Here is a 12131-nt window from a genome sequence, read left to right as displayed (position 1 = left end):
ACGACAGCCAGTGGGACCTTCAGTTGCATCACTTTTAATTCACTGTTTTAAGCCATGACCTGGCTCTCTTGGAAATGGAGACATTGTTCTGTTATATTAATAATGAATCTGGAGCTCCTCTAATGTGTGTGTGTGTGTGTGTGTGTGTGTGTGTGTGTGTGTGTGTGTGTGTGTGTGTGTACATACTCATTATTCTATTTGGGAAGAAAACCTTTATTGAATGCATAACATCATTGTTTATCTTTCTTATATCCTTCATTAATTTCCTTTTCCATTCTTGAAATATTTATGGGCTCTATTTATGAACATATCCTGAGCTACCCAGTACTTCTAAAGATTTTTATTTTATTTTACTTAAAAAAAAATACAGGGTCTCTCTCTCTAGGCAGCCCAGGCTGTACTTAAACTCACTATGCATACTGCATGAGCTTTGAACTCAAACTCATAGCAATCTGCATGCCTCAGTTTCCCGATTACTGCATTTAATGGTATGTACCATCATGTCCAATGAGATTATTTTATATAAAAAGCACATTTGCAATATTATCAGCAGGGACATATGTGGGCACATGTCTTCTTAATATGGTTTACAGATCTAAAGCGGAAAAAGACACAGAAAATGCCAGGCAGCAATGATCCTGGAACTATGTACCCTGGGTTGCAAGGTCAGCTTTCCACAGGAGAAAGAATTTGGGCTTATTAGAAGGTACTTAAGAGACAACCATGGTTCAAAGAATAACAGAATGTGCAAAGGTAGGGTAAGTTTTTCTGGTAAGTCAAACTGTATGAATGAAACTCTGATGGGTAGGGGTGTGGGGTACTAGAAAAATTGACTGAGAGAGTTGTAGATGCCAAACGTCAGGAAGGAATTTATTACACACTACAGTTTATGTGCTTACCATGTGGATCACTAAATATACATTAGTAGTTTTTCAAGAGTAAAAGTGATATAGTTAAAGAGAAATATTAAGTGAGGGCATATATTACCAAAATAAAACATTTGTGAAAAAGAGCATCACAGATATTAATGTTCTCCTGTTTGTTCTAAAAATGAAGGCACAAAGAGACCCTAAGACAAAGTGACTAACCCCTAGGTATAGGATGAGAACCCTTGTCTACACCTTCTGATTTCCTTCTATATTTGAATAATCAGTGTCCTATTCTTTAGAGTGGAAGATGTGTGGGGTTTATCTGGGCCGAAGCTGAAAGCTGGTACCAAGAAACATGAGCCTAGTGCATGCTTGAGCCTATGGTCACCAGACAACAAGGAAAATTTAGACAGACAATTCACATTCAAGGCAGTTCCCTTTGCTTTGCAGAGGCTGCTAATTAGTTTTAGACTTCAGCAGACAAAGGAGTTATGGTTTTACCTCCGACTTTTTAAAAAGGGGGTTGTATTCTTATTTAGATTAATATTAGTTTCCTACTTGGGATTCCAGAGTACTCTTAAATCCTGCTCCCTGTAGATTTGCTGGGCAAATGAGGCCTTGCTTTTACTCTCCTTTTAGTTTATATTTTTCAGTTACGTTTACAGACTTGCTTTTCTTCTTTCAGGTTACATATATTACATATGATTATTATGGTTTGTATATAGACTGAACTTCTATTCTGGTTCCATCTGGTTCTCATATGGAAACTATATAGTAGACTTCGCTGACTGCTGTTTGAGAAACAGAACTGAGTGAGTCTTAGTATGTCTATGACAGAAAGTCACAGTCCACATAGAGTTGGTCATTGCTACCACTGAGTTCCATACCAAAATCATCCAAAGAATTTTATTTATCCTCTCTCTGAAATTCCACTTTCTCTTATGTTCAAATGAAAATACTTGCAGTAGCTATATTATATTTAGAGGAATAAAGCTAAGATATCTATAATTTGTGTGGAGCAATTACTGGCACAGGCAGACAGACAGAAAAACTCTCTCTCTCTCTCTCTCTCTCCTCTCTCTCTCTCTCACACACACACACACACACACACACACACACACACACACACACACACACGTGAATTATCAACTCTTGTTTTAAAGGTGCTTACTTACCTACTTAATTTACTACTTTGTGTATGTATTTGTGCATATGTATACATAGAAGACACATGCCATAACATATGTGTGGAAGCTCGAGAAGAAATTACAGTAGTTGATCCTCTGTTTCTATCATGTTGGTCACAGGGATTGAAGTCTGACATCAAGCACCTTTACTCACTGAACTACCGACGTGAGGAAACTTCTGGTGTGGGAGATGATAGTGATACTGATGTTGTCCTTCGTCTGATCAAATACCTAAGTGTTCAATGCAAGCTTCAGCATAAAAAAGGAAGAATAATTTCAGGTACACTCCATGGGGTTATTTTTAAACAGCTGCACTTAAGGAAGTAAGTTTAGGCTTTCTGCCTGCTGAAGGAGAGGAATGTTTATTTTAATATGGTGTAACTGACATTACTCAGAAGGCATCCTGAGAATGCCGTGATGCTGGACAGTGGTCTGCGGTGACATCGGATATAATCCTTACCACTGGGCAAGGCATAACCATGAGATCAAGGGATCAGTCACAACCGTTCTGTACATGATTATGATGAGGCAGACACCAAAGGCCAGGAAATACAAACCAACTATACAGTTGTTTCCAAAGCAAGCTTGAAGTTCATTATAGGGTGCATTATTGAGTTGCTTCATTTATGTAGCCGTTTTCTCCTCCAAGGCAAAAATTATTTTTAGCTGATCCCTATAGGCAACAGTGTCTATGGATGAGGGTTATGCTTCTGTTGCTTAAAGGAACTCTACAGACTATATTCTCAGTCCTACTTTTTCAGACAACTCATCACATTTTTTCCTCCCTTTTGTAGAGGGTAGGATATTCTATTCTTGGTCCTAGCCCAAAAGGAATTCGGGGAGAGCATTTTTAGAAAATTGCATCAAATCATTTCTCCGTTTGGCAAGGATACAAAAGGCAGTATTACCTACCCCATTTAATGCAACTGAAAACAGATAAAATTTAGGGTTGGGGGTTTTTTCAGAGCAGCTGAAACAGAACACTGGCTGCTCTTTAAAAATGGAAACTTAGAACATGCCGAGCTGTCTCAGAGGCAGAATCCCCTGGGCAAATTTCAAAAGAGAATAATGAAGACATAGCAATTAAAAAGCACTTTTCTGCAAAATGTCATTACTGTTTAAAGTTACACAACCATTTCTATGGCGGCGGAGGTTCACACAGCAGTCACAGCCAGAGTTGTCTCCCAGTGACCTGTGCCCAACAAAGAGAGCCATTGCTGACCCCCTATATTGGCATCCGAGTCCTGCTAGCTTCAATGGGAGTCATAAATAATCTGGAGGGGGATTTGGCCTGTGGAAGTACTGTTTGAAAGATATACTGCTGCCGGCTGGGGTGGAATATTCTATCTCCTTGGTTCCCAAAACATCCCCCTCTCCAACCCGGGTGCGCACGAACACACTCACTAACACTCACACTCACTCACACACACAAATGTGCACACACAAAGAGAGAGAGGAGGTAGAAGGAGAGAGGGAGAAAAGAGACAGGGAGAAGGAAGAAGGAAGGAAAACTGAGAAAATGAGGGAAAGAGCCGCATTTTATTGCCAAGCATGTAAATTTTGCCTCACAACTCAGAAAGGCAATGGTTGAGTGTTACATTTGAATACCACCTTGCCCACGCTGAACATATGGAATATTTTCCCTTCAACCTCATTAATTTTTTCCAAGTCTGGCTGTGTTTTGAAGGGCAATGTTGTGATGTGCCATCAAGAATGTGTGGCATGCATGAGCAGGTGGAAATACTCATGAAGATTTCCTGCTTTTCCTGATACTTACCTCATCCTTCTCACGTGCACCCACCCACCCCAAGCTTATCATCCTTCCATCCATTGCATAATGTGTTTTGTAATTTGGAGGGATTCTGTGATAAAAGTCCTTAATTCCATTGCTGCAGCACGCCATACTACTACATCTTTGCCACTTCTTTATTTCCTCAGACTCCACATCGTAATATCCACATTCCCTTTGTAGGGTTGGAGCTATTCCAATCTGTCACTCACATTACACTTATAGTCTCTTCTCTTCTCTTGTCTAATGTCTAAAATAATTCTTCCTCATATGTCAGCCTGTCTCCCATGTCCTGAAATATAGACCTTCCCACACTATTGGAGTTCAAATGATTTTGCTGTTTGCCTTACAGGGATTAAATGTTTTACTCATTAAATTATTTTACTGATCTCTTTGATTTCCACCTCTTATCTTAAAAAGCCAATTTTGGAAAGAAAGAAGAAGTCTATATTTTACCTGCAGATCTCCAATTTAAGCCAAGCCCATTTTAGGCTACTGGCACTCATTAATTCTCTTCTTCATCTTCCCAAGGAATAGGTTGATCTCTTACTCTTTGGGGATGCTCGAATGAAAAGTGAAATGACCTAACGAAAGTCCCACTATTAAAATAACAAAATCATGATTCAAATCTGAGTATTTGGGCCATTTTGAAATACTTCAGAGTTCTTCCGCCTTTGTAGTCAAAGTGGACTGATGACAATGTAAGTTGAGTAATCTACCATAGATCCAATGAGGGGCAACTGGGCAGTACGTTAACCTTTCAGAAATGTAATTGTTGTTGTTTTTCAGTATTAACTGTTTACATTAAAACAAAAAGAAACAACAACCAAAACCCTGAGTAACACAGAATACACATTGTGTGTTATGATTCAATATTATTATTCAAAAGGTCATGTCTCCTCCCTCCAATTCATACGTAGAATCCCCAAATTCTAACGGAACTGGTTGCTTCTTTTAGGAAATGGGGTTCCTTGGAAGGTAAGCTACGAATCCAAGGAGACAATCATATTCTCTCTCTCTCTCTCTCTCTCTCTCTCTCTCTCTCTCGTGTGTGTGTGTGTGTGTGTGTGTGTGTGTGTGTGTGTGTGTGTGTGTGTGTGTGTATACAGGAGAAAAGCCACACATGGGCATTCCATAACAAGGCAAGTATCTGAAAATCAGAAATCTGATTCCCAGTAGATCTTATGGCAGCTTGATACTGAAGCTCAGGGTGCTGAGAACAGCACAAACAGATCTCTTTTTGAAGGATTAGCTAACCTCCAGCATCTGCTATAGCTCAAACTTTCTAAGGCACTGGCATAATTAGGTGTGAAGTAAGTGGGAGCCTTCCCTCATTTATCTCAATTCAAAATATTAACCCTTACCAGAGCCAAACTAGACCCCTCCTTGGAAAACCTCACATGGTGGAAAGACAGACACAGGATTAAGGCATGCACAGGAAGAATAGTCTAGAATGTGGAAACAGAATGTGCACAGGCTCCAGGCAACAGAAATTCTAGTTGAGAATTAAGCTATTCTTTCCAACACCTTCTGATTACAGTCATTTCCCTTTATAGCTTACTTCCTCAAAAGTCCATAAAGGAGAAAACATTCTTGTGTCTTAGATACAAACTGAAGTTATGAATGGCATAAATGAGACATCTGAGTTCATTGGAGGCAAAGTAATTTTTGAAGCAACAGGGCTGAAGTTCCTTAGCCTGACATATCAGGTTTCTAAGACACAGAAAGATAAATAGAGATCCCAGTGTTGTAGTTTCAATTCTTAAGGATTATTTAAGGAACACAAGAATGCTTAGAGAATCTGTGTCAGATCCCCTATGAACAGCAAGGACAGAGTTGATATTTTATTGATCAGAACCTGATAAGGCTGACCATACTTGGAATGTGCGGGGGGTGGGGTGGGGTTAGAGAAAGCTAATTTCTCATTTAAAACAAAAAGACTAACAGATGCTGACATCTCACCAAAGATATAACAAATATAGCCCAATTATAATTTCTGATTCCAGACTTGCTTCTGAGAGTTCATTACAGGAACTCTTAACCCCATTCTCTTCTTTACAAAAGCAGTGTATATAGAATTGATAGATAAAAGGGGATATAATTTTAATATTTTGCTATGTGCTTACTCCTCTCTAAACAAACAGGCCACTTGTAGATTTAAAACTAAAACTCAAAATTCAATAACAATGAATTTGGAACTTTGGAGATGATTAGAATTTTACAGCACGGTTGTGTTTGGCATCATTTAACTGATGGTAATAAATAGTGAACATTTCATTGATTTGTGAGGGTGCAAGACAGTGAAATTGGATATAGCAGTTGTGGAAGGCTTGATGAATGTGGGGTAAGGACTGTTGATTTTCTTTCATTTTATTTGTATATGTGTGTGACTGGAGGTATGTATGTGCACTACATGCATGCAGGAGCCAATCGAGATCAGAAGAGTTATATACAGTTGCGATGCCCCATGTGGTTGCCATGAATCAAATACGGATCCACTGTAAGAAAGGTAAGCATTCTTAAGCACCGAGCCATTTCTACAGTCCCTAGAAATTGTTTTAAAGCCTGAGCATAATCTGAATTGACAAAGAAGGCTAGCTGTGAATGCCACCACATAGAGAAGACATGGATTAAATACAGGTCGGCGTGTAAGTACATAGGATGATTCAAACTCTTGTTTAAGGCACCATCATGAACTGATATGGCTCTCATTTGCTTTATTTTGATCTATATCCTAATTATCTGAGCCAGTCTACTTTTGAGTGACATTTCTCTTTTCTGACCAATGTAACTTGCTATTAAATTCATGATCTCTTGCAGTGCCAAGAGGAAGAGGGAAAAATACAGGTTCTATTTTAGTTGCATATAAATAATTTTCTATTCCGTCCTTATATGAAATGTGGCCCCCTATGGGTATCTCTGAGCCCTACAGGAATCCCAGATGTTGTCATGTACCCACTACGTTCTGCCTGTCAAATCCTGTCCATTTCTGAAATGCACAAAGTGTTGAACAACAAGGACAGCACCTTTTGCAAAACATAAGCCTGATCCCCTTCTCTGTGCAAGCCTGGGGATTTCATATTGGCAGATAGAGGACTTTATGGCTTACACAGCCATGCTGAACTCCAGTGTAATGAAGGCATGCAGGTCAATTACCCATCTGTTTGTGTTTCTATTGCTGTGAATTACAGTATCCATTGCTGACAGCTCATTGGAGTGGAATGAAAATAAGACAATAATTCACCAAGTGAAACTGTGCAGAAAGGGCGAAGAGGCTATGATCTCATTCAGAAGTTCAGCCCTGTCTCTGTGATGGGTCATTTACACTCTGGGAAATGTAGAAAGGCAGTTACCTGGGGGAGAAAAGGGTGGGTTCTGCTTCCTTCAGTGTAAGAGTTAGGACATGGCACATTCTGGTAATAGTAATATTTTATTTTACTGATAAGCATCAACTAGGCTGCAGGATCTTGGGAATATAGACTTGGAATACTTAGATGAAAAATCAAGGCAGATTATAGGGCAATTTATAAATGGAATTATTTGCCATTGGGTTTTTGGAAGAATGAACCAGATTTCCTCAATAGATTAAAAAACAAAACAAAACAATTAAAAAATAAAAATAAAACTTTTAAACCTTTGAAGTATGGATTCAGGGTTGAATTACAACATGGTAGGAAGTATTAATCTAATGACAAGATCCAAATGCTGTATGGTCGACTGAGATATCAAATGGCATGTAGTAGGCTGTGTTACCTTTAACTCATACTGTACCTTTCTTTGTAAAGCCCCTTCTTTAATACTCTAACATATTCCAACCTCTGAACTGAAACATATTTGTATGGAATGGATGTTTCAAGTTCAGAGTGATATGCCAATACCGAAATAAGACAATATGAACCAACATGTGAATTGATCAGCTTTTGATTTCACAAAACCAACAGTATTCCACATAGAAGAAGCTGAAATAAAGGAATCCTAATGAGCTATGATCCCTGTGAATCTCTCGTAAAGTAAGAAAAAAAATTCACTTTTGCAAATCATTGAGATTGATGAGTTGTTTGTTGACACCAGATATAGTTACACATACTGACACATATAGCATATAATGGGCAATAGGTCAATGAAAACCACAGCATATTTTTATGAATATGTTCTACTGTAAGGCAGTACATATGAAAGACTTGAACTGCTGCAATGTAGGCCATGTACCAAAGCCTAAACAAGGAACCATCTTGCTTTCTAATAAAATGTTTTTTACTTTCTGTAAAAGATGACCATTAAGATTTGTTTCAACCTAATCTTTTATTTGCATTCCTACCATCATATTATAAACTGTATTTTAGATTGTGTCCCAGGCAGAACACTAGAGCTTGAAGGTAAAGGGCAAGAAACACTGCCTGTGTTTTGGGGAACTAATCTTCACTAAGGAAGATATTCAATGAAGAATAAATAAAAATACAAAAGATTTATGTGACAAAATAGATTTGGAGAAGACACAATTATAGATGAGTATTTCACCATTATTAAAGTTAAGATAATCTAAACAAAATCACAGTGATCAAAGACCAACATAACATTAACTAAATTTTATAAAATTTCAACATGTATATACTCTTGAAACAGTAAAGAGAGATTTATTCAGTTTAAAAAGAAAATTGTTTATAGAATTCATGAAAAAACAAATATAATACCCAAAAGAGTGAGGGTGTTTGATATTCTGATTAATGTATATCTCCAAGGTCTTCCATTATCCATTGCTTCTTCATTGCTACAACCTGAGATACCTTATACCTCTGACCTTTGAACATTTAATATTATTATTTTCTCTCCAGACTTTACCTCAAATTTTTATTAATTAAATGACCTTAGAGACATTAAGAGGCTTCAGTTCCTTGATCATCACTTCCCTCTTCAAAGCTTCCTTTGTATGGCTGGCATGAAAATGGCATGAACTATTTTATATCTTGACTGTACAGAGTTATATATTTTGGCCAAAGTTCATAGAAAAACTGCACTTAAGAATCAACTTAAAGGTATGTGTAAATTATAATATGTAAATCATACATTAATGGTTGTAAAAATTGAAGTCAAACAACACTTTATAAAATTGGAAGATATGTATCATTAAAAGATGTAATTTTTGTTCAACTGATGCCAGTTTTCTGCCCTTGCCATTTTTCTTGTTGTTTTCTGTCTAGGTCACAGGAAGCCTCAGAAGGCCCTCTTTGAGAAACCAAAAATAACGTTACTTATTTAAAATTCTAAAAGAAACACTTACTGCATTATATTATGTGTGCCTATGTTCATGTTCTTATTCTGACAGATCTCTGAACATGAGAGGCATTCATCTTGATCATTTCTCTGTCATCTAGCACATTACTGTATCAGGAAAATGTGTTTGAATGAAGGTGTATTTAGAAAGGAGATATTTCACAGAAGACCATAGTTCTCTGTTCTATGCTGGGCTTGACCAGCTTTAGCACTTTCAAGTAGAAATGCATCTTCATCCTCAGAATTATAACTTGAGACCTGAGTATAATTTAACTTCATCTCAGTAGTTATAGACGCAAGTACTCAGAAAGGGCCAGAGTTAAAAAAAATACACAGGCTGAAAACATTCTCAGAGAACAATGGCACTAAAGAACACTCATTTGAACACATATTTTGATTTAGATAAATTTCCAAAAATTATGATTCTTGAGGATAATTGCACTTTTTATTTCTTTTCATTCTTTCCAACTTAACAAGCACAGTGCTAGATGATAAATGATAAGGAAAAATGCAAAACCTCATCTTGCACCTATAATGTCCTTTCATTCACTACCACATGAAGTGAAGTACTGCATGAGATGCCAAAACTGTGAAACATGAATCAGACATAGTATCTACCTCCAGAGGCTAGTAATGGATGGTGCAACTATAATGTGTAATGACAAGGAAACACACACACACACACACACACACACACACACACACACACACACACACTTACTTAAGTGAAATACAAGAAGAACAGTCCCCACTATTGAAAGAAAACTGAAAAGCTTATCTAGGACAGATGTGAACTCCAGCTGCATGTGTACCCCGGAATTGACTAATATGGATGCTGTCGGCTAACAGATCCATATATGTAGCCAAACTAAAATACAACCAAGAAGTTTTGGGTATTAATATGTCTCTTGAAATTCATAGTTCACATAGAATTAAGGCACTGAGACACCCTGCAGACAATAAATGTGGTTTACAATAATTGATCTGACGTTCCAATATCAATAAGCTGTTAAATTACTATGTGGTGACAAATGAGTTCAAAATTCTAATAGCTTATGGCCACCAGCATCAATCATGCTTCATGTTGACTAAACTTTGTCTATGCTTCAGATCACCTCCTTTTATGCTGTAGGCACACATAGTCTGTCTCAGAAATATGATATACACGTCATAAAAGAAAAGGAGTAACAGAGAAGAAAGGTATCATTGTAAATATGGCATGTCCCATGTTTTTGCAGTCTAGTGCTCAGAGCAAATCATTTGGCTAGGGCCCATATTCTTTGACAATAATACAGCCTACCCACGGGACAGCACTTTCTATCATATGATGAACTAAGGAATACAGATTTCTCTCAAAAAAAGGGAAACAACACAGAAATCATGTGATATTTTCTGAAATATATTGGTTTTGTAGCAAATACTTAATATCTTATTACCACATGATCCAGCAGTTTCACTTCTACATGTTTATCAACAACACCATAGACAAGCACTGAAACAATCTTCTGACTATTCGGAGTAGCTCTGGCCAGTAGACAGTAGGGAAAGGTGCACTGATGAATATATTGACAAATAGGTATGATGTGTGGCATACCTTTCCCTGGGATGCTAATGCAGCAATGAAAAAGAAATATTATTATCTCCCATAACACAGATGTGTTATGAACATGTAGAGTGCAAGAAGATTGACTGGAAATAATACACTGTGCACATCTACTGGTTTTAAATATATGAAATATGTAAGTTCAGAGACAAAATGTAACTTTTAAGAGAGGAAGGTGAGGAATTAATAGGTATACGATTGTGTTCAAGACATGAAAGCATTATGTTATCTGTTATGATAATTGAGTAGCATTGTGAGTATATTTAATGCTACTAAGTTGTGCATTTTAAAAATGTTCATGATGATAAATTTTATGTTTTTTTAACTTGCCACACACAAAAAAATATACAATTCACAGAACACTAACTCTGCAGTTCCAACTAATTTAAATTATTAACATTTATTGAGCATCTATGTTCTACTGGATGTTAAATACTATGCAATTCATAAGTGTGTGAAACACAACTAAACTTGTGCTTGAACACCGATACATCCATTATGAATACTCACTACTCTTTCAGGCCCACATCTAGCAGAGCTCTCAAACATCTGTAACTCTAGAGGATCCAATGTCTTTTCTTCTGGCCTACCTGAGCACCTTAACATGCTTGGATCTCTCTCTCTCTCTCTCTCTCTCTCTCTCTCTCACACACACACACACACACACACACACACACACAAATACCCATGCAATCACACATACACACAGAGACACAATTTAAAAAACATCCTTTACAAATAGAACTCTTGAGATACACATGATATTTAAGTAGCAACCCTGCACAATTGTTCTTATAAGAGAAGATGTGTTGTATCTGATTTATATTAAATGCACATAAAAAATATTTTTTGAGCTGTGCTGGAGATTCTTACTTTTTTTTTTTTTTTTTTTTTGGTTCTTTTTTTCGAGGTGAGGACCGAACCCAGGGCCTTGCGCTTCCTAGGCAAGCGCTCTACCACTGAGCTAAATCCCCAACCCCGAGATTCTTACTTTTAATGTTAGTTGTTGAAATAAATAATTCTTGAGTTAAGCATCTTTAAAAATAAATAAGTTCTTTATTCCTATGTGGCTACTAAATCATCTGGGCTGAGTTATTCAGGATTTGGTCACCATGATGCTTAATTTCTGCCAATCATTGACACTGACAAACATTCTACTGGAACTTGGTTGTTAAGTTAACCAACTTACCACATAGACCCTCTATTTAAAGGATTTCCATGCTACATCTTTGACAGGTCTATTTTAAAAAAAAGTCTCATGTGACCACCACACACATATGTAACTCCCTCACATACTTAGTGTCAGCATCACTGCCATTCCAGCAAGTGGACACTGGCTCAGAATTCCCATCTCCCTTCCAACTGAGGCGTCTGAGTTCCTTACAGATTTCAGTAGCACATTCAGCAATCCC

General features: G+C 37.3%; 1 protein-coding gene across 1 annotated transcript in view; it reads right to left on the bottom strand.

Moving 5' to 3' along the window:
- The window catches only part of Brinp1 (BMP/retinoic acid inducible neural specific 1), a 190095-nt gene that overhangs the window by 37458 nt on the left and 140506 nt on the right, over nucleotides 1-12131 (bottom strand). The gene's annotated exons all lie outside the window — the stretch shown is intronic.

This window comes from Rattus rattus, chromosome 1 (genome assembly GCF_011064425.1).
Source record: "Rattus rattus isolate New Zealand chromosome 1, Rrattus_CSIRO_v1, whole genome shotgun sequence".
In the NCBI taxonomy this organism is placed as follows: domain Eukaryota; kingdom Metazoa; phylum Chordata; class Mammalia; order Rodentia; family Muridae; genus Rattus; species Rattus rattus.
Note: the sequence above shows the minus strand (reverse complement) of the source record. Positions and strands in the feature narration are given on the sequence as shown.